Source organism: Rhincodon typus, chromosome 28 (genome assembly GCF_021869965.1).
Source record: "Rhincodon typus isolate 14 chromosome 28, sRhiTyp1.1, whole genome shotgun sequence".
In the NCBI taxonomy this organism is placed as follows: domain Eukaryota; kingdom Metazoa; phylum Chordata; class Chondrichthyes; order Orectolobiformes; family Rhincodontidae; genus Rhincodon; species Rhincodon typus.
The window spans coordinates 19,225,850-19,252,299 of NC_063359.1; the positions used below are offsets into that span (position 1 = coordinate 19,225,850).

General features: G+C 39.4%; 1 protein-coding gene and 1 long non-coding RNA gene across 2 annotated transcripts in view; one reads left to right on the forward strand and one right to left on the reverse strand.

The window, feature by feature from the left end:
* Positions 1-18,203: 18,203 nt before the first annotated feature.
* Positions 18,204-19,906, reverse strand: LOC125486347. The gene is made up of 3 exons (XR_007265028.1): positions 19,794-19,906; positions 19,553-19,701; positions 18,204-19,398 (listed from the first exon to the last, which is right to left on the reverse strand). It is a non-coding gene; the product is annotated as an uncharacterized LOC125486347 (long non-coding RNA).
* Positions 19,907-19,950: 44 nt separating this feature from the next.
* Positions 19,951-26,450, forward strand: part of LOC109935977 — a 36,910-nt gene continuing 30,410 nt past the window's right edge. Inside the window, exon 1 of the mRNA XM_048613362.1 lies at positions 19,951-20,027. The gene's annotated coding sequence lies outside the window, so the exon portion shown is untranslated. The remainder of the gene's footprint in view (positions 20,028-26,450) is intronic.

The following is a 26,450-nucleotide window of genomic DNA, read 5'->3' on the forward strand; positions in this document are numbered from 1 at the left end:
GGTCAGCCCTCAGTGTCCCACACTCCAGGGAAATAAGTGCCAGCTTATCCAGCATCTCCTTATAACTCAAATCTTTCAGTCCAGGAAGTGCCCTTGTAAATCTTTTCTGCACTCTTTCTAGTTTTGTTTTTTTTTAAATTCATTCATGAGATGTGGACATTGAAGGCTGGGCCAGCATTTATTGCCCATCCCTAGTTGCCCTTGAGAAGGTGGTGGTGAGCTGCCTTCTTGAACCGCTGCAGTCTGTTTGCCTTTAGAAATGGAGGTCAGGAATTTTGACCCAGCGACATTGACAGAGTATGACATATTTCCAAGTTGAGAGGGGAAATTGCAAATGGTGGTGTTCCCATATATCTGTTCCCCTTCTGGATGGTAGTGGTTATGGATTTGGAAGATATGAGCCTTGGTGAATTTCTGCAATGCATCTTATGGGTAGTATGCACTGCTGCTAGCGCGCACCAATGGTGGAGGGAGTAGATGCTTTGTCCTGGATTTATCAATCTTCTTGAGTGTTGTTGGAGCTGCTCTTATCTATGCAAGTGAGGAGTATTCCATCACATTCCTGCCTTGAGTCCTGGAGATGGTGGTCAGGCCTTGGAGAGTCAGCAGGTGACTTACTCACTGCAAAATTCTTAGCTGGAAAAGCTCAGCAGGTCTGGCAGCATCTGTGAAGGAAAAAACAGAGTTAACGTTTCAGGTCCAGTGATCCTTCCTCAGAACAGATCACCAGAGCCAAAACGTTAACTCTGTTTTTTCCTTCACAGATGCTGCCAGACCTGCTGAGCTTTTCCAGCAACTTTGTTTTTGTTCCTGATTTACAGCATCCGCAGTTCTTTTGGTTTTTACAAAATTCTTAGCTCCTGACCAGCTCTTGCAACCACTGTATTGTATGTAGTGATACAGTCATAGAGTAATACAGCATGGAAACAAGCCCTTTGGTCCAAACTGATCCATGCTGACCATGATGCCCACTTAGCTAATTCCAATTGCCTGCATTTGGTCCATATCCCTCTAAATACTTACAGATGTGAAATATGATTTGTGGCATTAATGAGATTTATTTAACAATAAAAATGTTGAAATCTTTAAATTTGTGTAGTGTGTCAACAGTTTGGTTTACTTTCTTTTATCTTCATTTCTTTTGCATAATAAAATTATCTTTTATTGTTTAATATGACTCTGCAGGATTGTGTTTCTGTGTTTCAATGAAAGACCACCTTGTTAAAACAAAAAACAACCATGATCTATCAAGCCGGATTTCAGTCTGGCATCTGTTTTGTCCAGTAACAACATCAGCTAGGATCATGACATCATTAATGTTGCTTCTTAAGCGAAGCACAAGTTAGTGCATTAAATTATTTTTGAATCAGAGCACATATTTTAAATTTTTGTCATGATGGTGTAAAATCTAGACTATTAATCTTTAAATCTTAACAACCAATATAAAAGCATCTGAGTTTGCTTTGAGAGAAAACAGTAAAAAAATGACCTGGGACATTTTAAAATGGCTGTCAAAGTTACCTGACCTAAATTAACCAAGCTCTACAAGAATTTACAAAGGCATATTTAGAAACATGGCTGAAACTGTCTACCACATCCTGAAAAGCATATCCCAATGAGACCTTCAAATGTCTCTGGAAATAAGACTTCCTGAATACAGGTATTGCCAGAACATCCTTTGAAACGCACTCAGCAAAAAGGAGGACCGAATCTCCCCCTCTACATATTGAAGGATAAATAGGAAATTCTGACAATGGACCATCAATGTTCTTTTTTAAAAAATGATGGCTCCCATTGTGGGTCAACAGCCAGAATGTACACATTGAAAGCCCCTTCTATGAGAAACTATGATTATAAGCTTGTGCTTTTGTTACAATAAACAAGAATACAGTAACTCCTCGTGGAATGTAAGAACATCTCTCTCATTTTGCAGTTCTCAGGCTAAGACCCTATTTCTGTTAGAAGTGATCACAGTGGTGAAGTATTTGGAAATGAAAGGAACTTCAAGTGCTAAGGCACTCAACTTTGGAAAAGGACTGATTGCAGTTTGAAGCGATCATTCCTAGGAGAACAACCAGCTCAGCTACAAGTCCCACCATGACAGAAAGGTCAACATCGGAACATATAATTCCTTCACTTAACAGTTGTTTTTATTGCCAATTTCACCTCCTTTCAATGTATACCTTACTCAGTGTGTGTGTGTGTGTGTGTGGTGTGTGTGGGGGGTGGGGGGGTGGAGTGTGTGTGTGTGTGGGGTTTGAGTGTGTGTGGGGTGTGTGTGTGTGGGGGTATGGGTATGTGGGGGTATGGGTATGTGGGGGTATGGGTGTGTCGGGGTATGTGTGTTTGAGTGTGTGTGGAAATGGCACAGGATCCACGGCAGCTTTTGCTTTTTAAATAAGTTTTAATCTTTACTTGAGTGGATTTACAATAAACCAGTTTCTTAATATTGATTGACTCAAAGAGACCCGTTTGGTTTGTTTCAGTCAATACAGTGTGGAGCTGGAGGAGCACAGCAGGTTGGGCAGCATCAAAGGAGCAGGAAAGTTGATGTTTCAGGTCAGAACCCTTCATCAGGACTGCTCTCTGCTGCTTCTGCTCCCAAGGTGGAGAATTCCACTCCTGGACATCCCAGATGTCCTCCTACTTCAAGAACCGCAACTTCCCCCCTCTGGTGATTGAAAATGCTGTCAACCGTAACTCCAGCATTTCCCACACTTCTGCCCTCAAAATCCCTCCCCCCAACAAAAATAAGGTCAGAATCCTCCTGGTCCTCACCCAGGACATCATCCTCCGCCACTTCCGCCAACTACAATCTGACCTCACCACCAAAGAGGTAGTTCCTTCCACAACCCTATCCGCCTTTCATAGGGACTGCTCACTCCGCAACTCCCTTGTCTGCTCCACACTCCCCACCAACCCCAGCACCTTTCCCTACAACCGCAGGAAGTGCCACACCTGCCCCTACACCTCCCTTCTCATGTCCATCCAAGGTCCAAGACAAACTTTCCATATCTGACAGGGCTTACCTGTACATCCTCCAACCTGGTCTATTGTATCCGTTGCTCCCGATGAGGCCTCCTCTACATCGGTGACACCAAGTGTAGACTCGGTGACCAATTTGCACTCTGTATGCAATAATCAACACCACGTTCTGGTTGCTAACCATTTTAACTCCCCCTACCTCTCCCTGGGTGACATGTCCATCTTGGGCCTCCTCCAGTGCCACAACAATGCCACATGCAAACTCGAAAAGCAACACCTCATATTCGACCTCGGGAGCCTACAGCCTGATGGCCTGAACACAGAATTCACCAGTTTCAAAATCTCACCACTTCCGGCCTCATCCCATGTCCAACCCTCCCTCTCATCCCTGCCTCCTTGACTTGACACAACCTGTCCATCTTCTTCCCCACCTATCTGCCTCACCCTTCCCACTAGTCAATCCCCACCACTCCCTACCTGCACTCGTCTGCCACCATCCCACCTCCCTTTCCACCGCCCCACCCTTCCTCCCTCTGTTTATTTCCCAGCTCCCTTCCCCCTCCCCAGTCCTGATGAAGCGTCCCGACCCGAAACGTTGATTTTTCTGCTCCTTTGATGCTGCCTGAATTGCTGTGTTCCTCCAGCTCCACATTGTATTGATTCTGACTCCAGCATCTGAGGTTCTTGCTATCTCTCTCTGGCTTGTTTCCCCTGGTTTTAATGTCCCGATCAAGGAGATTGAATTGGTAAAAAAAACACAACTGTTTAAAAATTCATAACTCTGTCATACTAGCCTCAGGAATGAAACAAGAGGAATTTATTCATCCTTCCAGAAGTGGTTGCAATAATATGTTTATATTTCTCCCACTTTGGAATTTCCCACGCTACGTTGCATTTCTCCAGTAATAAGGTCAGGTCATTTCAGTCATCCTTTTCTGTGTGCTACTGGCAACAAGCATGTAGGTAACGGGGCCAGCAATCTCTTCCCTGAAATAAAGCAAGATACCTCTACTTTAGACAGTTGGTCCTAACTATCCTGCAGGGATGAGCCAATAATCGATGAAAATAAGTAGCTTTTCGTGCTTGGTAATCAATGTCGAAATATGTCAAATTCACAAGTCACAACAATTCACAATCCTGCTCATATGATCCTGCAGCAATGAAGCCTGATGCCTTTATTTTTAAATTCATGTACAGCATTGTTGGCAAGAAGAACATTTATTCACCATCTTTAATTACTCCTGAGGCAGTAAGGTTGAACTGCCTTCTTGAACCATTGCGGTCCATGTGATGTTGGTGCTCAGTTTGCTCATGGACTTAATGAGAAGTCAAAGGTAGAACAGAACTTTGAGTATTAGGAATTTGCATTTGACACCTGAAGGCGACAGCAATTTAGATTCAGGAGGCATTTCTGTAGGAAATGTTTCCTTGAGACCTTTATAGAATTTTTTTGGAGTAAGTGTTGGATTCATATCCGAAGCAGTTGCAAGACAGCTTCAAAATTCTATTTTATTATATATAAATCCCATCTTTAAAATTACACAAAATTTATTTCACAGTCTCATCATTTTAATGAGTACTCCCGAGACAGGAAATGGAAAATGCTGAGTCCTCAAGCTTAAAAATCCAATTAAAGTTCCATAAATATTTGACATTTCATCTAAAACCACTAAAAAGGAGAACAAATGGGAACAATATACAGATTCAACACTTACAATAGCCAATTAATATTTTATGTAGATTTTTCAGATATCTAATCATATAATTCCAATTAAAATACCATAAATATTTGACATTTCATCTGAAACCATTAAAATTAGAATATATGAGCACAACATTGTAAATGAAGTATTTAAAATGAATTTTCCATTTATCCAATCATGGAATATTAATTCTAGAATTATGTTTCTGTATAATACAAATTTGCAAATTCAACAGTTAGAGTTTAACAAAACATTGGGAAGCAAAATACTCACAAAAAGATTTCTTTGTCTCCCTTATTCACTTTACAGGTTTCTTATTGTTTGAGACTCAGCATACACTGGAATAAACGATGTAAAGTGATGAATAATTGGTCATAATTGGAATTCATTGGCCCAGATCATCTGATCAGCACTGCAAACCCCATTTCTCACCTTGATCAGGAAAAAAAATACATGTTTATTCTCCCATGGCTTTTCTGAGACATCTACCAATGAAAAAGCCATGAAAACCAAATCAGTGCAGCAAACGTTGGAGGGAGCACTTTTTATGGCATTAGCCGCTGCATTCCAGTACATAAAGTTCAATTGTCTTAGAAACACTATAGAGAGAAGTTAAATATGTAAGGTAAGTAGGTGAGGTGGATGAGGTAAGTGGGTACGGTGGTAGGGGGGTATGTGGGTCACGTGGCAGGTGAATGAGGTGGATTGGAATGGGGAGAGTTGGGATGAGGAAGAGGGTGGAGAAGTCGGGATGGAGACAGGGTTGGGATGGATAGATGATTCAGGGAGATACAGTGCAGTCCATGCTTCAGGATGGAGCAGACGTGGGGCTGCTGAAGATGCGTTTCTGCTGGTCTGGAGTGTCCTTCATCACAGCACGAACAGAGTGCGCTGCATCATCCTGGTGTGTCGTGCAACGAGATGATGTGATAGATGCTGAGGAGCTTGGGGAATGGGAGTGGTCTTCTGAAGAGGAGGATAAGGAGAAGGAGGCTCTCCTTCTGCATGACACAGCTCAGTCATTTCAGGCACGACAAGCCAGACAGAACTTCACTGACACCTGGTTCCAGTAGATGAGAGCTAGGTGCAGTAGAACCAGCATGGATGGCTATTGGCTTGCATTGTGAGGTTAATGAGTGCCCTCAATTCATTTCGTATCTGTCTGCTTCTGGTGGCTTCAAATATAAACTCATATTTGGAATTATCCAACTGCTAGCTGTACATGATGTTTCCCTTTTGGACAACAGCAGGATATGGGTGTCTAATGGACATTGGGGAGACATTTAGTGACTTAGAGAGGGTGTTTCAATAGGACATAAGTAAGGACAGGTAAAGTGTGTGGCCTGGCGGTTAAACAGTGACAAGGATGACAGAATGGGACTGTTAGCGCAGGAGTGCCCGCATGTCTTCATGACTGCCAATGAAGGGCAATCTCACACTGCCAACGCTTGTCTGGGTGCTTAGCGGCCCTTTGAAGATGGTGCGGAAACCTGTGATGCCAGTCTTTTGGCAGACATCAATGGAGTGATGAGTTGTTCCAAGAACTGCAATTGGAAAGATGGGGGTTAGAATCAGGCAAGAGGGGTGAAATAAATATAGAGCAGAAGGCAAGCTTAATAAGATATGGGAGCAGTCTTGGAGGCATAGTGTCATGGAGTCATGCAGCACAGAAACAGACCCTTGAGTCCGACTTGTCCATACTGGCCAAGTTTCCCCGCTAAACTAGTCCCACTAGCCTGTGTTTGACCCATATCTCTGTAAACCTTTCCTATTCATGTAGCTATCCAAATGTCTTTTAAATGTTGTAAATGTACCTGCATCTACCACTTCTTCTGGCAGCTCATTCCATATAAACATCGTACTCCGTGTGAAAATGTTGCTCCTCAGGTTCCTTTTAAATCTTTTTCCTCTCACCTTAAAAATATCCCCCCTCATTTTAAACTCTCCCACCCCAGAGAAAAGGCTTTTGCTACTTACCTTATCTATACCCTTCATGATTTTATAAACCTCTATGAGGTCACCCCTCAGCCTCCTACACTCTAGTGAAAAAAGTCCCCGTCCTTTATAAATCAAACCCTCCAGTCCCAGCAATGTCCTGGCAAATCCTTTCTGAACCCTCTGCAATTTAATAATATCCTTCCTATAGCAGGGCATCCATTACAGTACACTGTACTCCAAAAGTGGCCTCACCAACATTCTGTACAACCTCAACATGCCATCCCAACTCCTCTCCTCAATTGTCTGAGCAATGAAAGCAGGTGTGCTAAACTCCTTCTTAACCACCCTGTCTATCTGTGATGCAACTTTCGAGGAATTACGTGCCTGAACTTCTCAGCCTCTCTGTTCATCAACACTACCCAGGACCCTGCCATTAACTGTAAAAGTTCTGCCCGTGTTTGCTTTGCCAAAATTCAATACCTCACATTCATCCAAATTAAACTACATCTGCCACTCCTCAGTCCACTGGCCTAATTGGCCCTTTGTAATCTTAGATAACCTTCTTCACTGGCGACTTTACCACCAATTTTGGTGTCACCTGCAAAATTACTAACCAGGCCTTCTAAATTGTCATCCTAAATCTTTATATAAATGATGAACAAAAGTGGACCAGCACCATTCCCTGCAGAACACCTCTGGTCACAGGCTTCCAGTCCAAAAAACAACCCTCCACCACGACCTTCTGTCTCCTACCTTCAAGCCAATTTTGTATCCAATCGGCAATTTCCCTGAACCCCATGTGATCTAACTTTACTAATTAGTCTACCATGTGGAACCTTGTCAAAGGTTTTACTAAAGTCCATGTAGACAATGTCTACTGCTCTGCCCTCGTCAATCTTTTTTGTTATGTCCTCAAAAAACTCAATCAAGTTTGTGAGATACGATTCCTCTCACACAAAGTCATGCTGACAATCCCTAATCATTCCCTGTCTCTCCAAATGCATGTAAATATTATCTCTCAGAATCCCTTCCAACAACTTACCCACCACTGACGTCAGACTCACTGGTCTACAGTTCCCAGGCTTCTCCTTACAGGCTTCCTTAATTAAAGGCACAACATTAGCCCACCTCCAGCCCTCCTGCACTTCATCCATGGCTGTAGATGATACAAATATCTCTGCTAGAGGCCCCACAATTTCTTCCCTAACTTCTCACAATGCTTTAGGATATATTTGATCAGGTCCTGGAGATGTATCCACTTTTATGTTTTTTTTAAGACTTCCAGCACTTCCTCTTCTGCAATATGGATTGTTTTCAAGATATCAATATTTATTTCTCCATGTTCCCCAGCCTCCATTTCTTTCTCCAAAATAAAAAACTGGTGCCAAATATTCATTTAGTATCTCTCCCATTGCCTGTTGGTCCACACATAGAGGATCTTGTTGATCTTTAGATGGTCCTATTCTCTCCCGAGTTGCTCTTTTGCTCTTAATGTACTTACAGAAACTCTTTGGATTATCCTTAACCTTATCTGTGAAGGCTATCTCATATACTACTTTTGCCTTCCTGATTTCCCTCCTAAGAATGCCCCTACACTCTTCAAGAGATTCACTTGATCCAAGTGGTGTTTATACCAAATATACAACTCCTTCTTATTCCTGACCAGAGTCTCAATATCTTTATTCATCCATTTTTCTCTACTCTTACCAACCTTTACCCTCCAATCTAAGGAGAACATAATGCCTCTGAACTCATATTATTACACTTTTGAAAGCCTTGCAATTGCCAGTCGTTCTTTTACCTGTGAACAGCCTACTCCAATCAAGTTTTGAAAGTTCCTGTCTCACACTGTCAAAATTGGCCTTTCTTGAATTAAGAACTTTAACTTTTCAATCAGGTCTGTCCTTTTCCATAACTTTTTAAAAATTAATAGGATTATGATCACTGGTCCCAAAGTGCTCCCCCATCAACACTTCCGTGACTTGCCCTACTTTATTTCCCAGTGAAGATCAAGTTTTGCTCCTTCTCTAATAGGTACATCTACATATTGATAAAGAAAATGTTCTTGAACCTATTTAACAAATTCCTCACCATCCAAACCCTTAACACTTTGGCAGTCCCAGTCTATGTTTGAAAAGTTAAAATCCTTTACAATTACAACCTAATGATACTTACATATATCTTGTTAGGCCTTGTGGTGAAAAACCCTCCAAAAAACTCAATGCAAGTCTTGCTTAACTAGAAGATTCTGCACTAAGTCTCTTTTTTTCAAAAAATGACATCAAAACTGTGCATAGTGCTCCAAAAATGGTCTCACCAATTCCCTGTAAACTGTAGCAAATCTTTCCTACTTTTATATTTCATTTCCGTCGCAACAAATGCCAGCTTTACATTTGCCTTCCTAGGCACTTGTTATACTTGCATTCTGATGTTCTGCGATTCATGTTACAGAATATCCAGATACATCTGTTATGTAATCTCTCCCAATTAAATATTATACCGCCTTTCTATTTGTCACCCCCAAAATTCACATTTATTGCATTATATCCATCCGTGATTTTTTTTTGCTAGTTCACTTGTTTATATTTTCTTGCAGACTTTCCACGGTTGTATGTGCATCTTGCCTTTAAGAAAGTTTACCTTTAAAGATTCCATGTGTTGTATATATACAATGTTGCAACTCTGTATGCCAAATAGTGTGCTGTGGTTCCAAAGGCTGCATACACAGTAATCAGTCATTTTGCTGTAATGCCTGCTTTATAACTACAAGTTATTTTACTGTTTTAAATATACTAATAAATGGAGTTAACCAATCCCTGATGAATGGTTAATTATTAGACTATTATCATGCATTTCCTCATGACAACTTAGATTTCTACCGATCTTTGTGTCATCAGCAAATTCAGCTATCAGGCATTCAGTGCCCTTATCAAATCATTGATATTAATTTTAAGTAGTTAGGGGCCCAACACTCATCCAAGTGGCACTCCAATAGGTACAGCTTGCCAACATGAGAGAGACCCATTCTTCCTCCTGTTAGTTAACCAACCCTATATCCATGTTGATATAATAACCCCTACACTGTGTGGTCTTACCATCTGCAACAACTTTTGATGAGGCACCTTATCAAATGTCTTTTGGAAGTAAGTATATTACATCTACTGGTTCCCCGCTATCAACTGTAAAGCTTACATTGTCAAAAAAATCAAACAGATTAATCACTCATAATTTTTCTTTAATAACACCAGGCTCTGTTGTTTAATATCTAAGTATCCTGCTATAAACTCAATAATGAATTCTAGCACATTCTCAATTACAGATGTAGAAATAAGTGGCCTATATCTTTCTCCTTTCTCAAATACAGGCATTACATTTGATATTTTCTAATCTGCTAGGACCACTCCAGAAGCTAAGGAATTTTGAAAGATCATAACTAATGATCTAACTATTTACAATTGCTATCAATGATTTAGATAAGGGCACTGAATGAATGAAAGCTGACTTTGCTGACGACACAACAGTGGGTAGAAAACTAAGTTGTCAAGAGGAATTATGATAATAGTCGCATTAATGATAATAGTCTAATAATTAATCATTCATTGGGGATTGGTTAACTCCATGTATTAGTTTACTTAAAACAGTAAAACAGCATAACTATCACACTGTCAATGCCATTACTTCTTTTAAAGCAATAAGACGCAAGCCGTCCATCTTCCATGCAAAGGACAATCCCTGGTCTAGGTGTTGCTTTGATGTGGAGGTGCTGGTTTTGAACAGGGGTGGACAAAGTCAGAAGCCACATGATCCCAGGTTATAGTCCAACAGGTTTATTTAAAATCACAAGCTTTCAGTGTGCTGCTCCTTCGTCAGGTGGCGTGCTCTTGAAGAAGGAGCAGCGCTCCAAAAGTTTGTAATTTCAAATAAACCAATTGGACTATAATCTGGTGTCGTGTGACTTCTGACTAGGTGTTGCTTGAAAGCTGCAGGTGATGGAGTAAGGACATAGTATCAGCTATGAACTTATTGAATGGTGGGTAGAGTAGATTTAAGGTGTCAAATAATGTACTACCATTTCCACACATTAAAACTGCATCTCAAAATTCATAATAATGCACTTTGGTTCCCAAATTAGAGAATTAACTGTTTGTTCCACACCTATATCAAGCTTTATGCCTCAAAGTTCATGGGAAAATAAACAAACCTATTGTTTTCTAATATTTCTGCATTTGAATCCCAAAAAAATTCAAATCTTGCACTCTAATCTATACATTCCCCTCCGTTACTATTGTTTAAAGTCAAAACAACCAATAAATTCAGCTTGTAGTTATGGATACTTATTGGCAGATAGACATGTGATCTTCTCCAGCTTGACTCTCAAGCCCCAGTTGACATCTACATGCTCAATTTTTGATTGATCATTTAGGCAGAGAATTCCCTTTGAGGAGCTGTTGCTGTCACCATCTATGTCATGTGTAGGATAAAGCTGTGACACATGATAACTGATCAACCTCACCCCAACTACTCTCCACCTCCCCACTCCCAAACTAACAAGAACCTAACTTAATCTAACTGATATGTGATCACTCTTTTTAAACTGAAAAGAACATAAAGGAATCAAAAAACCTCAGCGCCCTTTCTCAAAATAATCTTTGGTCTGATGGATTGTAGCTTGTTATTAACATATTGGTATCTTAGGAAAAATGCTATTCCGATCAATACGTCCCCATTTGCACTCCATATTTTATGGCTAAGTAGGCGTGTGTTAGAGAAAGGGTTGCAATTCAATCTTAAAACTGTTATAATCTCCTTAGAGAAGATTAATATTTAAAAGGAAACTCAAACTTACAGGCAATAGCAGAATGGATGACATGACAATATTCCACGTATTAAGGTGTTTAATGTAGTAGATTAAAAGCAATATTCGCTAAACATTATTTTTGTAGGCAACTTTTACTTTAAACTACAAAACAGAACATGTAATACAACCCCCTAAAACAAACACTATCAGGTACACATTATACTGTCATTTAAATACACATTTAATTCTCTCTGAATCAGTCCCAAATGATCCAAGGGTTTATTTTTGATCCTTTCCTGTCCAGCCTGGAAACATTTAACAGTAGAATTGTCTGACAGGGACAACAAGTTTCCTTGAGATTTCTCAATCTTGCTAAAGGTAGAAATTGTTTCCGGTCTCATTTTAACTCCCTGCATATTTGGTCTTTCCAACCCTGACCAATGTCCCACACACATCACTGGACAGTAAACCACAGTGTTTTCCTGCCTTTAGCTGGTCACCCTGTAATGGATCTTGATGGACTACTAGGACAGTGAGTTTTCAGGGATATCTTAAAAATCATTCCCCTTTAAATTTGAATCATGTGCACCTTCTATCCAGATAAAAATGTCAATTGATAACCTTTGCAAATCTAACTCTTTTAACTTCGAACTAAATAGACAGTTTAAAGCACAACTGATTACAATCTGACATTCTCAATACTTTTCTTGGAGATTCACAGTTATTCAGTTATCCAGCAGACAGGCTGCTGTTAAATTTCTAAGTGTGAATGCCTTGCACCTTCTTCCCAGTGAAACAATTTTGCCCTCCTCTAATCTCTAACAATCAAACTACTAAAGTATAAACACCTTCATGTAGCATAATAACAGTGCCTTAAAATATGTCCTGACAAAAATTATTAAAATAATTGTAACAAGGAACATTTACAGCATTTGCTGAAATACAAAAATGTTCATTCTACAGTATAGTAACAGCCCTAGCTCCTTTATATTTTCTCATTTGCTTTTAAACTGCCAAGTAATATTTTCCATAGATGAACAATACTGTGCTAATATTTCTGCAAGTTTTAACCTACAGGGAACACTTCAGTTTAGTTATTCTGAAAACATTAGGTTTTCTGTACTTCATACAAGATTATACTCTCAATTCAATGCTTGAGACCACCTAAGAGCAGGAGTCAGCACTTGGCTTGATGTTTGTTTTCCTACCTCAGTAGATGGTGCTGGTTTTGAAACCCCATCCCTATGCCAAACATGGCAGTCCGGCAAGTCAAGATCAGCTCTGTGGCTCTGAATTCTAGTTCACAATACAGCAAGATACTTAGTTCAGTAGGTGTGTGATGCCCGCCTTATTTGCCCATTTTGAAATAACCATAGAAGGCATGTTCATTATTAACCATCCTGTGATTCTAAAACACAGCAATTCTGTTAAAAAAAAATCATTTCCTGAACCTTTCCCCAATTTTGGATGTTGTATACATTTCAACTCTCCTAGTTTCAACAGTTTTTTTTGGGGAGAGTTCATGTTTGCACTACCCTCTTATGAACAATTGTTTCCTGATTTCATCACTAATTAGGCTAGCTCTGATCTCAAACTTTATTGGTTGTGAATTTCTCTACCAGAGGAATGGTTTCTCTCTATTCACTTTTACAATGACTAGGCAGAAGATTTCTGTATAAATTCTGTAAAAATATCCTATGAATCTGCAACATGGAGTTTGAATTTAAAAAGAGAAATCACTAGGATTCTCCTGAATTTCAGCAAACAGATCTGACAGCTCTGTATTTAAGAAACTTGACAAACCAAGCTTCTTGCTGGTTTCTGAAGAAGGGTCTAGGTCCGAAATGTCAGCCTTCCTGCTCCTCTGATGCTGCTTGGCCTGCTGAGTTCATCCAGCTCTACACCTTGTTATCTCTCTTCTTGCTGGTGTAACAGTTTAAATGTTGACTTTTTGAGCTAACAGATGTGGCCGACCAATTGTGATTTCTAACTTCAGAAAGTTGATTTTAAAAATAATTAATAGTAGTAAAAGCACATATATGTCTAAAATTGGAATAAACCTTTAATCATAGTTTTTGATAAATTCTCAAGAGTAAATAGGAATGAGCAATAAATGCTGGCTCAGCAGCAATGCCACTTTTCCATGAATGAATTAAAAAAAATTCAAAGGGGACCAGGAGTTTATCTTTTATACGACATTTATGTAGCAGTGTGAAAGCAGTAACTCTAGTGTGAAAAAGGAAATAAATTGCAAACAATGTCTTAGACATAATATAGAAAGTTGGGAAAAAATAATGAATTTTAAACACTAGAAGGAAACTCACAACAACAACATTGTGAACTAATCTAAGACAGAGGAATTAAGATACATACAATCGCAGCATCATAGGCAAGAGCAGTACGGCCAGAATACTGTTATAGACCAGACTAAACCTCCTCAAAATGTATTAAAGAGATAACCTAGACCCTAACTTTTATCTTATTCCAAGGTAAGTGTAAGGCACTGTGTTCCAGATATGATTAGTCTACTACTAGGCTTTAAGTAAAACACACTTTATTCTTACTATACAGTTAAAATACGAACAAAAAAAGAGAAATTGGCGTGACTTTAATGTTATTGAAATACTTAATAAAATAATATATATTTAAATAAAAATCATCAACTGTTCCAATATAGCAGCAAACCACAAACACACCCTTGGCAAAGGCAAATTCAGCAAAACAGATTTTTCTAACTTACTATTTCCTCTAGTCCAGGAGAAAAGAACAATGAAAGGATGAATCCAGCAGCAGAGAGCGAACTCAAGCTTCTTACTGCAGCAGAGAGAGCTGTATCTATCAGCTTAAACTGAAAGCAAAACTAAAACCCTGGGTCTGTGTGAGTCTGTCTCCATCCACTCATGCTTCTTTCGTCTAATCAGTAAAAAAAAAGAGGAAACTCAAAGTCGTTTAGCCTTGCTTCTGAAGCAGACATGACGACACCGCTGGCAAAATGTCTCTGCAAGAGAAACAGTACAGAATAAATCACCCTTAAAGGCACAATGCTGTCACAATACTGCTAACATAGATCTGCACAGGAAGCTCCCAAGGGTGAGATATGCACTCACAGTTGTACTTTCTCCCTAATCCTCACAGCTAAGCACATTTTATAGTTGGCCCAGTCTCTTACTACTTCCTCAAATGCCACAGCCACCATAACATCTTCCTTCATCACAACTTTCTCCTTGGTTTCATCTGCTGCTAAGCTCCTGCATCTCAAACTCATCTATTGCAACAAACTCCTCTGCCTCTGACTTGACCTCCTTTTCCTTGACGTCTTTCTCAGACTCCTTTTGGTCCTTCTTAATGTTTGCCTCTGCCTTGACCTCCATCTAGATCTCAATCCTGTCCTGCATCTTGACCTTTTCTGACCTACAAACCTCTCCTCTTTCTCCTTTGTCTCAATTTCCTAATTTTTGACCACATTTGTCACCATACCTCCCTGGACCTTCTTCTCCACCAGCATGGTTTATTGTTCCTTCGCCTTGACCTTTTTCTCCACATCCTGAACTCCACTTTCTCCTCATCTGCCTAAACTTCTTCCTTGACCTCCACTTCTTTAACTCCTTCCACTACTAACATGAGCTGCTCCTCTTCTGCTTTTGCATTCATCTTAACCTCTTCCTCAAACGCAATCTCCTTCCCCTCCTCCATCAGTAGCAAGGCCTGTGGCATTTGCTGAAAAATTAAGGTTTTGTTTTACATAGGCAAGAAGGTGACAAGAGCTGAGAGCAAAGTTTTCAAAATCAACACATAGCCCAGCCTACAGGTGAGAGGCTACGGTTCCACTATTACAGGCAACAGTCTACATACAAGATTTCCAGTCCAGAAATTTATTGAGGCAGTTCCAGAGCTGAATGTGAACATAGAAGCCTGGCCAAATTTATGTATTCATGCATAAGACTTTCAATGTTTGGATTTAAATCTAACATAGTTGTCTGGTTATGTTACTTCATATAATTATTCATTTAGATTAACATAACATATGCTCGTTATACAGGTACACATTCAAATTAAACTATATACATTATTTATATACATAGTCTCCTGGTCTAATTTCTAGTGCCTGAAGGGATTGGATAAGAATTCTTCTGTAAGTTGGATACAGAGTGTGTGTTTATTGTGACACGCAAAGCATCACTGTTTGGTGTGTCAGCCAGGATGAGTCTCGTGGCCTTTTTGTATCCTCCATTGTTTATATTGTCGTGAATCACACCACACCAGGGTTATAACCCAATAGGTTTATTTGAAATCACAAGCTTTCAGAGCATTGCTTCTTTGTCAGGTGAAGTCATGGACAGTTTTAAAATATTACCTGAACTTTGCCTGTGATGAAGGTATTTGTATGTGATGTATATTTCTTACTTGGAGGGAGTGTGTCAATTTTAAACAACAACAGCAGCAAAACCTTTTGTGCTTCAAAGGGAAAGTTAATTTATTTCACAATCTAGGTCTTACTAAAGAAACTAAGACACACACACATTGGTTAGTTGCAGAAATAGATACAATACCTATAAAAATTTAGTCAAGTTCAGTCCCTGTTTTTCAATGCAAGCCTGGTATTTTGAAGTCAAAATGTTGCGTTGTTTGAAGTGTGGGCTTGGAATTTCAGGAGAGATTCAGCAGCTGTGACAGCTTCTATGGATGAATTTCCAGAGGTTTCTTTCACACGTAAACTTTGCCAGTAGAATTGTTGCTTCTCTGATTCTGCAGGAGAGGCATTAGCTTTCAATTGCCCATGTAATTACAACTGACCACAAACTGTTTCTGGATAGCTCTCTCTCTCTCTCTCCCCCTCTCCTTCTCAGAGCTGAAGCTGTTATCTTTCCCTCAAGTTGTTTCAAGATGTCCCTCTCATTATGTTTCAATTTTATGGCCACTTGGTAGGAAAGCAAAGATGCTCACAGGGTCATGTGACATAGACAAATTGCCAATCTGTTTCACATAAGTGGTAATCCTCTTTGTTACTCCAAAGTCTTTTTACCATGTGCAGTGTTCAAGGTGCCCAACCTTTTCTCACTTTAAGGCGCAATTAAGGTCCAGGCACTCGAAGAAAAACCAAAGCAATAGTATCTTAATCGTACTTGTGGAAGGCTATTTGAATTTCAAATTTTTTTTAATACATGTGCATCTGAGAATATCTTTTCTTTTGTCTCTTTAGAAGTGATTATGGTCTGAACGCACAAAAAGGTCAGGTAACCCTCAGAGTCCAATTTGAAAGCAATCTTTAAACTCAGTCCAAGTTTAAAAATTTAACTTTTAGTGCAGTTTTCTAAAAATTTGCAATACTGTTACTGTCAACATACCAATGTAATCATTTTATATATTTCGGTGGTGCACATTTCTGAAATTTGTCAATTGTTTTAATCATTATACAAAGTCCTCATAGCTGCCAATTTGACTGTATATCTGGCTTAGGTGACTAGTTTTATTTTGTGTGTCAGGGATGTGTGCGTGCATTTATGTAATTTATGTAATCATTTTACCCAATACCAACATTACTGGAGATCCATTAGCATTTTATAAAAAACTAAAACTGTGGTGAATCTAAGATGTTCCATTCAATATGACAGTTTGTGTAATATCAGTTTTTGCTGATTGAGAAGATTTTTGACCCATCTTAATTTATCCTTTAAGAGAAATTCTAAAGTTTCTTCTGTTGTCTAAGGTGATGATTCTGAAAGAGTTAATGTTAAAGACTGCAATAAGTTCTACTCATCTGGTAACATCAAACAGTCTTGGATGGGGAAGTGATATGGTGACAATAACTCTCTAATTTGATGGGGATCTTGCTGTGTCGTCAATCTTCCAATAATCTGAGTTACATTGTCTAACTCATTAATGTAACTTGTACCTAATTGCTATCATTAATAAACTAAATCTTACTCAAAGAAAGCCTCTTCTTGTTGAGATTCATTAGTGTTGCACTTCTGTCACTGAAAATCAAATAAAAATAAACCACATAGGTCCTTAGACTCAGTCAAGAGGAATGTAGCAGCATTCACTTATCCACAAGTGCTGCGTCTTCTATTGCTGCATCCAGTTGATTCATAAAATTATTTCAGTGTTTTCATATCTTTACTACTCTGGAAGTCTATTCCATTGTAGTTTACATTGTAGTAGAAGAAAGGCATTCTAATGTTAGGCTAAATTTACTTCTTATTAATTTGACACTGTGTTCTCTTGCTTAGGTTTTATAATTTAATTTGTAATGAATATTTAGTTTTACCTCTTCATTTCTTTCACAATGCTTCATGCTGCTAATAAGATCACTTGTCACACACCTCCTCCCTAAGATGAAAAGTCAAAGTTTTTCCCAATTTTGCTCATAAATCGGATGCTCAGGATCAGGTTTGTGACTCCTCTTTACATTACTTCCAGCACTTAAATGTATCTCGGCTGTTACTGCAACCAGAAGTGGATGAGCTTCTGAAAGTGTTGACTGAACACTGAGCTTTATAAAGTTTAATCGAAAATTCCTCTGACTAATACTCAATGCTTTGAATGTGGTGGTAATGATTTACCTAGGTGCTAGACTAACCCCAAGGCATTCTTATCCTTGAAAAACCATCCACTTGACTTTGAAACTAAAAGAACATTAAGAGAATTACAAATAGGTTTTTTAAAATGTATATCATTTTTCACAGGGCTGTGTTGATAGGTCACTGTGCCTGAGTCAGAAGGTTTTGAGTTCAAGTCCCTCTCCAGGATTTAAACATAAAAATCAAGGCTGATCCAGTATTGATTGTTGTAAGTGTAATCTTTTTAGTGAGAAGTTTAACAAAGGCCCTGTCTGCCAGCTCAGTTGGACATAAATATCCCAGAGCAGTATTTTTAAGAAGAACAGGGATATTATTCCAAATGATAGTTATCCCTCAAACAACATCACACATTGCAGTTTGAGAGGGTTTGCTGTGTATAAATTGTTGTGAAATAGGAAATGAGGCAGCCAATTACTGTTCTTCAAAACATACTTTACTGCCTGTAAACTATTTTGGGAGGTCTTTGGGTTATGAAAGATGCTTTATAAACACAAACCTTTCCAGTTACCATGAGCAGAATCCATTATCATTTATTTTAATAAAACCCAGTATTAAATAACCAAAAGTTCAAACAGGCACCTTCTACTGGATCCATGATATTATGTGAGCTGCCATCCATATCTTCTCAATGTGAATGTTCTTTGGGGGCTAACATGATCTGGTGTGTGGGGTTGGCTGTTTTCTGGTCTAACAAGAAGAGTCGAGTAAATGAGATGTGGGTTATTGGTTTTCCACAACTATAATAGGCTACATGTTACTGCAAAGACAGTGGGAGGACCGATACTCAGTCTGCCTTCCAAGAGATCCCACTTTCTTTCTCTTTTCAGTTGTGTCCTCATGACACTATCACAGTGGGTAGTGCATATTGTATGCGATCATGTATTATCCCATTCAGACCCATTTGCAAGAAATGACATTTGACTGACCTTATAAATGAGTGACTGTTCAAGGTGTAGTGGCCAAGCCAAAGCGGGATTGGTAGTCAACGATCTGTTTCTCCTTTACCATTGGTCCTGTTTTCTCAGTGTTCTGCCCTTCCCTTACACTTCTGTTTTCCCTGTTATTATTTCTAGTGGTTTCCAGAAGTTTGAAATAATCACAACTTAGCACTCAAATGCTGGAGTTTCATTAAGTGCATTTCTTAGGTCACACCATATGTGGCTGTCATTATTGGTCGATAGACTGTAGTGTGGTAATAGCAAGTGATGTCTATCCAAATGTATGAATATAATCATTCCTAAATCATAACAAAATATCTGTTCTTTGTGCTCAAGACATTCTCTTCTGTTCTCGTTGAACTGTACTTCGAGTGCTCCTGCTCTCCCAGGTCTCCCATTCTGCCATCTGCTGCCTTGTACTTCCTACCTCCAGTTCTGCCAAGGATCAACGGAATCTAAAGTGAGAAACAGGCAAGACCATCTTATTAGTATAGATTATTATCCATTATCTTAAAAATATTATTAATAATTTTATACATGCAACATTTTGGTACAAGTTTTAGACTTTCTTTAAACAAAAACAGCCAGCTGAAATATGTTATTACACACCTATGGAGCAGGTGGGACTTGAACCCAGGCTACTTGGCTCAGAGGTACAGACACTATCACATGCACCTCCAGACCCGTTTTTTGGCATGACAAGTTTTAGATTGGGGAGATGGGTGTGTGGGTGCAGGGTCAAGTGATTACTGCATTATCTGAAAAAGGGACCAACCAGAGAAAAGTAAAGGTTTGAGAATAATCAGAAAGGAAAGGACAGTAATGCAGATTATCAGAGAGGGTGACCCACCACAGCCCACCTCCTGACATACAGAGATAGAGAGAGAGAGAGTTCAGCAGGAGCTTGCACCTTGCAGCACAAGTGCACAACCTGCCTCTCCCCAAAGCACTGGCTACGCTGCTACAACAGCAACAAGGGGGACTCACTTGTCAATCATCACCCGGGCAACCATCTCGCGAGAGGACGGCATTTTACGTCGGCTCAAAAAAAAATTTTGCTCTAAGGTAGAAAGAAATTTCAAAGGTATTTTATATTTTTTGAATAAAATAAAATTTACAGGCGGACATATGTAGAGACTAAAAAGAAAAGTGGTTGGGTTGAAGAGAGTTCGGGACATTCGGGGTGATGAAAAGGTCAGTTAAAACGGTTGGATTCGCGCCATCGAGCGGGACAATGGTCTGAGGGAGAGAGATTCTGTAGGGATCAGATCTGGGAATGTCTCCTCTTTGTTGAGAGGGTGTGGTATGATTTGATGGAAAGTAGAGTTTATAATTTATACCCACACGCTAGGTTTTGTACCTGGGTCAGCTGCAGTAAAAGTTTACCTGAGAGAGCAGAAACCAGAACATTCATGGGTGATTCAGAAACCGTTTGATTAAATTGGGCTGCAAGGTCAGGAAGTGGGAATTTTGGTTTAATCTGAAGGATTGTGCACTTTAGTGTTTGTTAAGTCAATGTTGAATGTTTAGCTGCATTTTTGCACTGATTTTAGTTAATAAATAACAACTTTTAGTTTTAGAACTTGTGTTTTAATTATTCACTTGAATGGAATTTAGTTTGTGTTGAATATTCAACACTTGTCCAGAGCTTCAATGTTGCAGAAGAATAGGAGCCTAGATGTTCCATGCTCCTATTATTATTTTGCTGTATTGAAGTTTGTTAAGTACATATTGGGAGCGCAGCTAAAACTCATGGATTCAGAAATAAATCGTGGTAGTTCGATTAGTTTTCGGTTGCACCATGCAAGAACTGTGCAGACAATTGATGAGGTGCACTGTGCTGTAAAGCTGAATAGTTCTGTTATTTTCAGAAATTAAAACACCTTTAAATCTTTTGCTGTGAAGTTTCGCCAACACTTTTTTTTGATTTTTAAAAAGAACCATGTGTGCAAAAAAACCATTAGGCATTTTGCCAGAGATTGCAAGTCTTTTTTTTGTAATGCCTTCTGTTATGTTTTAACAGTGCATGGGTTCATCAAATTAGTGCTGATTGAATTCAATTTGGAGATTTGTGATTTTTGCTGACAAATACGTTTCTGGAAGAGATTTGATTCCTCTATCATGATCCTTGCCAACTTGCAGAATTTCTTTTAGAATCTCATGAACTAGAGTCCAAATATTACTGGCAAATTTGCTATGGCCTTAAATTTGGCTTTGAAGTAAATTTCATTTAGACTGATAATTTGATATTTCCTGATTGATGAAATTGAGTTGGAAGCCAAATTGCTTTTTCTCATTGTTCCTGTTCTCTGTGAATTAAACATTGTACATTTAAATGCACTTTCCATCACCGTGAGAGTTGCCAATTTTTTTTTTTAATAAACTGTCCTACTGTCTCTAGCAATCTGTTGCTTGGTGTTTCTTTGAGTGATAACATGCATTTCTCAATTTTTTATTGTTCTATTGTGAAATTAATTAAAACTAAAGGCAGTCCTTTCAATGTATTAAGAACGCACACTTGCAATGTTTGTGGGGTTTTTTTCCCCCTCCTGTTTATTTCATTGCAATTTCAGATCCCAAGAGGTTGGAGGTGAAATCATTGCTTAGTGCTGAAATAATCTATTTCTTAGGTGTCGAATAAATCTGCTCCCAAGGGGTGTAATAACATCTCTGAACAGGTTGATTAGTAAAATAGGTTAAATACTCATTGGACATGTCTTCAGTCAGGATCAAAAAGGCAGTACCTGAAATAGTTAATCTGTCCTTTTTTGTCTGACTGTGCTACTGTTTATTTTTCATATCTTCTGGTTGTGTTATTTCCAGTTGACTCACCTTGTATATGCAATTACAGCAATCTCTGTAGTAGTGACTCTGCACTTAGGGAAGAGAATGCATACAGTCCTCATTTTTAGTGCAATATTTAATAGTTATCCACCATCTTGAATTACTTGATGAAATTAGCACAGCAATGAGAACTTAAGGGGTAAGCCATGAGGAAGTTAGATATAAGAATTTCAGATTAGAAGCTTTGGGTAATGGGAGTTAGGATATGCTAGCAGTTACAAGGAAGATGGCAGATTAGGATTTGGTACAGGTTGGGTATGAGCAGCAGGGATTTGGATATCCTGAGGGAATGAAAAGGAAACTACTTGAGAATTTGAGATACTTGGTGACTTGTAGACAGGTTGGAGTCAGCGTGGAACACTATGAAGCAGTATCCAAGTTGAGAAAATTGTGAACTGGGAGTTTCTCAAACTTTTGTTAGACACATCAAAAGGCAGAGAGGAATGGATGGTCGAGTAAGCCAACAAAGGAGTGAGGCACAGTGGGTGTGAAACCTAAAGAACGAAAGCAATACAGTCCATACAGCCAGAGAAAAGTGAAAGTCAAATGTGGGAGATGAGGAGGACAGATTGGCTCCCAATGTGACCCAGTGCAGAAGAGTGTAGTGGAGGAGTTCAGATTAGTGGTGTCAGTGGCCAGTTGAAAGCAGCAAGAGAGCTTAATCCAGAGGATGATGAGCATCCACAGGAACTGACCAGAGCTAACACAAAAATCCCAATGGAGGAGCAGAATACAGTTGCCAGAGTAAAAGCATTCCAGAAGATTTAATAAGAGATGATTAAAAGTAATTCATCAAATCCAAAGCATTTCTAAAACTATAAGGTAAACTTGATCTGAAGTCACCTAATTCTCACTTCTAGTTGGTGCTCTGCATTATTTGTGTGACCATCCTTTTGAAATCAATTTCATCCCATAATCAGAGGGTCATCCCATATTCACTGCTGTTACTATCTTTTTCTCTTATCGCCATTTCTCACTTCCAGGAGAACACAAAGAACTAGATTCTAACAGAAACAAAGTAATTTTGTGGAAGTTTGCACCCTATCCTGTCTTCATTGAATTAATTGAAGAGTAAAGTTGTGCTTGGTGTGAAACCAGAATTGCAGCTGATCCCATCAGTTTCTCAATGGATTAGGTTTAAAGTGCTTCAAAAGGCTCTCCAATACTAAACAGTTTTATAGAAAGTTGAAACTGGCTGCATTTGGACTGTTCTGTTGCTTTCAAACAGTTTAACAGCTCATTAACAAATGCCAGTCATTTCCTGACTTTCACCTGTCCTACATTGTACTTTCTTGTGAAGAAAGAGCCAAAATATCTGGAAAAAAACAGTTTGGAAAAGGAGACTTCAGCAAAACAAACTTTGCAAGTGAAGTGCTTTTGTTTGAACAGCATTTTTGTGAATCTATTCAGTGGATAGTGTCAAGAAAGTCTCAATGAAAAGTTCCTTTTTTCTGTTCTTTCTTTCCCTCTGACCCCACTTGGAGTATTGATCTTTCCCAACAGAAAGTAAAACAAACAAATTCCTAATTTGAGGTGGAGTTTCTGACATTTCATTGTACTTGGCATTACTTTTTGTGTTGAATCTTCACGAAAAGACTTCAGAAGGACCTTACACTCATTGGAGTCTATGGTAGAAGCTTTTATTCATATAACTCTCTAGTTTTAAATAGCAGTGGTGATTTATAGGGTTACTATTTGGAGGGAATTGATTTTAAAAATTGAGAAAAGTGGTTTCTGAGATAGTGTAGAAAGCTACCTTGATCTTCAAAAAAACATCAGCTTTCAAAACAAAGTTGTTTCATGTAAAAATTTGCTACACATCTAGATGTTGCGAGATGCAAGTTTGTGTTCACTATCCTGCAGTACTGACAGTTTTGGGAGAGTAGGATGGTGTTTGGCTGATATCTTTTCAGCTGTAAGAGAAATGTTGCCCCAGGAACTAGTTGATGTAGAGACCTTAAATCTAAGGGAACAGCAGATAAACATCTGAAGTGGCAGGAGTTATAGTAATACAGGACAGAAACAGAGCCTTCGGTCTGATTTGTCCATGCCAATCAAGTTTCCCAAACTAAATTATTCCCATTTGACTTCATTTGGCCCATATCCCTTTTAAATATTTCCTATTCGTGTACCTGTTCAAATGTCTTAAGTATCTTAGCTGCATCTAACCCTTCCTCTGGCAGTTCATTCCACATACGAACCACCATCTGTGTGAAACCATCCCCCCCTCTCCTGGCCAAACCCTGAGTCTCTTAAGTCTTTCACCTCGCACTTTAAAAATGTGCCCCCTAGTGTTGAACTCCCCTACCCTTGGGAAAAAGCCTTTTGTAATTCAGCTTGTCTAAGCCTTATGACTTTATCAACTCCTGTAAAGTCACCCCTCAGCCTCCTATGCTGCAGTGAAAAATAGTCCCAGCCTCTCCTACAGAGAGCAGGCATTGTGGCTAGTTCTAAATTGCTCTAGCTTGGATGTGATGAGTTGCATGGTCTCTTGCATTGTAAATTTTGGTTCTGTTGCATTTTTGTTTTAAATCGTTGTCACATATTAATATGAGCAAGTTAAATCATTTCTAGGCTAGAGCAATTCAGGTGCAGTCTCAACTGCACTAGCAACTATCATTATAATGCTGTAGCAGGGACACGCACTCAGCCTATGGACTGGCCTGGCCTCGATCTGTGGGGTCTTCACTTCCTGTCATAGTGCTCACTCACTGTTTGCCTGTCTGGGAGCTCACAGTACCCCAGCTTTGCATTGCCTTGCCTCTTTTTTTTGCACACTACCCTCTCAACCAGAGAGACTAGGCTAATATTACTAACATCTTGTTGTCTCCTTTAACACAGACTCAAAGCCAGGAGGTTTGGCCCAGTTGTCAACAGCACCTGGTTAAGGGGAATAGCTTTTGCTCAGAGTATCCTGGCACAAAGGCAGCCTCCAGTACTAGTCCAGACCCTGCTTGGGCAGCCAGAGTCTGGCTTCTCTTTTCATAAAGGGTGAAGAGCCAAATGAGGTAGCACATGACCCATCTTAACTTTTTCTGCCCTATTGTGGGCCATTTTCATTGTTGAATGAGGGAGAGGCTGGTATTATGGAAATGAAAGTGGGTTGTACAGCTTTTGTTATTGGTACAGGTGGGAATGTTTCCCAAGGGACTGATTTAGGCAGTGCAGAGGCATGCAGCGCCAATAGGGACTCAAGTTGGGGTGGGTGAGGGTAAGTAGGAACAATACGGCATCCAACAGTGATTATGATAGGGCACAAGACTTAAGGTGAGTACAGTAGCAGAAAGATACTGAGTGTGAGGTTTCAAGGAGAAGATGGTGGCATTTACACTGGCAGAGTGGAGAAGGACTTTGCCAAGCCCTGTGGGATGGTCATTCCTCCACATAGCTGATGTGACTGGTGTTATGAAGCAGAGGTTGACCTCCCTCAAATAACTAAAACAGAAACACCCAAAGAAGCTCCCATCACCTCCATAATCTGTTTAAAGGAAGTGTGAAAAGTGGTATAACCTGCTTCTCACCCCCAAACTCTGTTATAAATGAGTGGTTAAATGAAATGAAATCATTTCACTCACTATAATCAACAAGTAACAATTTAGTTATCTAACTCTAACAGTGAGCAAATTTAACAGAACTACTAACAAACCAAATAATGCCCCCACAACTACTAACTATTCCCAAATAAGACAAAATTCTAATGGCATGCTGTTCCAATAAACACAGGTCCCACTTCTTACAAAACCAAATTAAATAAAAAAAACCTTAAAACTTAACCTGTCAAAATTGCAACCAGGATACATCTTCCAGAATGTTTAGTGCCTTCTCCAGTGTTCTTCAGTCAGGAACACCTTTCTCCATCAAATTCTTGTCAGGAACATTAGCTAAGAGTGCCACTGTACCTTTAGTCAGATGATGGTTTTGAGAGAGCCAGTGATTTTTCTCTTTAGAGCTACTGGTTGTCTACTCTACCAGATGGTAGTTGCTGTCACACTGATTTTCAAATGCCCTTTTCTTTTATATCCTTGACCTATCAATTGCTTACAAAGGGATTGGTCCTAGGTTATCAAAACCATCAGATTTAATTGTTTTTAGTTTCTAAGTGCCTGGTTTAAATTAATTGGCTGATTTCTCAAACTGGTTGCCTTAACAAAGCAAACTATTGCCTGGGTTGTTAACCACACATTCTTTTGATACAGTGTTTCAATTTCAGGAGCTCTCTGTGCACCTGCACTTTTAAGCCTAGAAAAAACACATCATCTTCTAAAGGGACCACACACTCTTTCTCCCCCTTCCGCCCCCAGCATTTTACAAATATCAAATACTCTACCCAACTTCGCAACACTGGGAGCAACTTCAGAGCAGGCTGGCGTGGCCTCCCCTGCTGGTCCTGCGGGAAAAGAGTTCTATTTATGCACCACCTCAACCAGCCGGAGTGCCATGATCATGCTTAAAAACTAGGGCTGCGATTTCCTCCCATTTGCCATGTCTGGGGCTAATACCAGTAATGATGCAGGACAGCTCCAGACTGCCAGTGCTTGTCCAATTGCACAATGGCTTTTAAATAAGGTGCTGGCAGCAGGGGTGCTGGTAAATTCCAGGATATCCTGAGGGGTGAGTTGCTGCAGGAATAGTGCGTGGTAAAATTTGGTAGAAATAAGACACG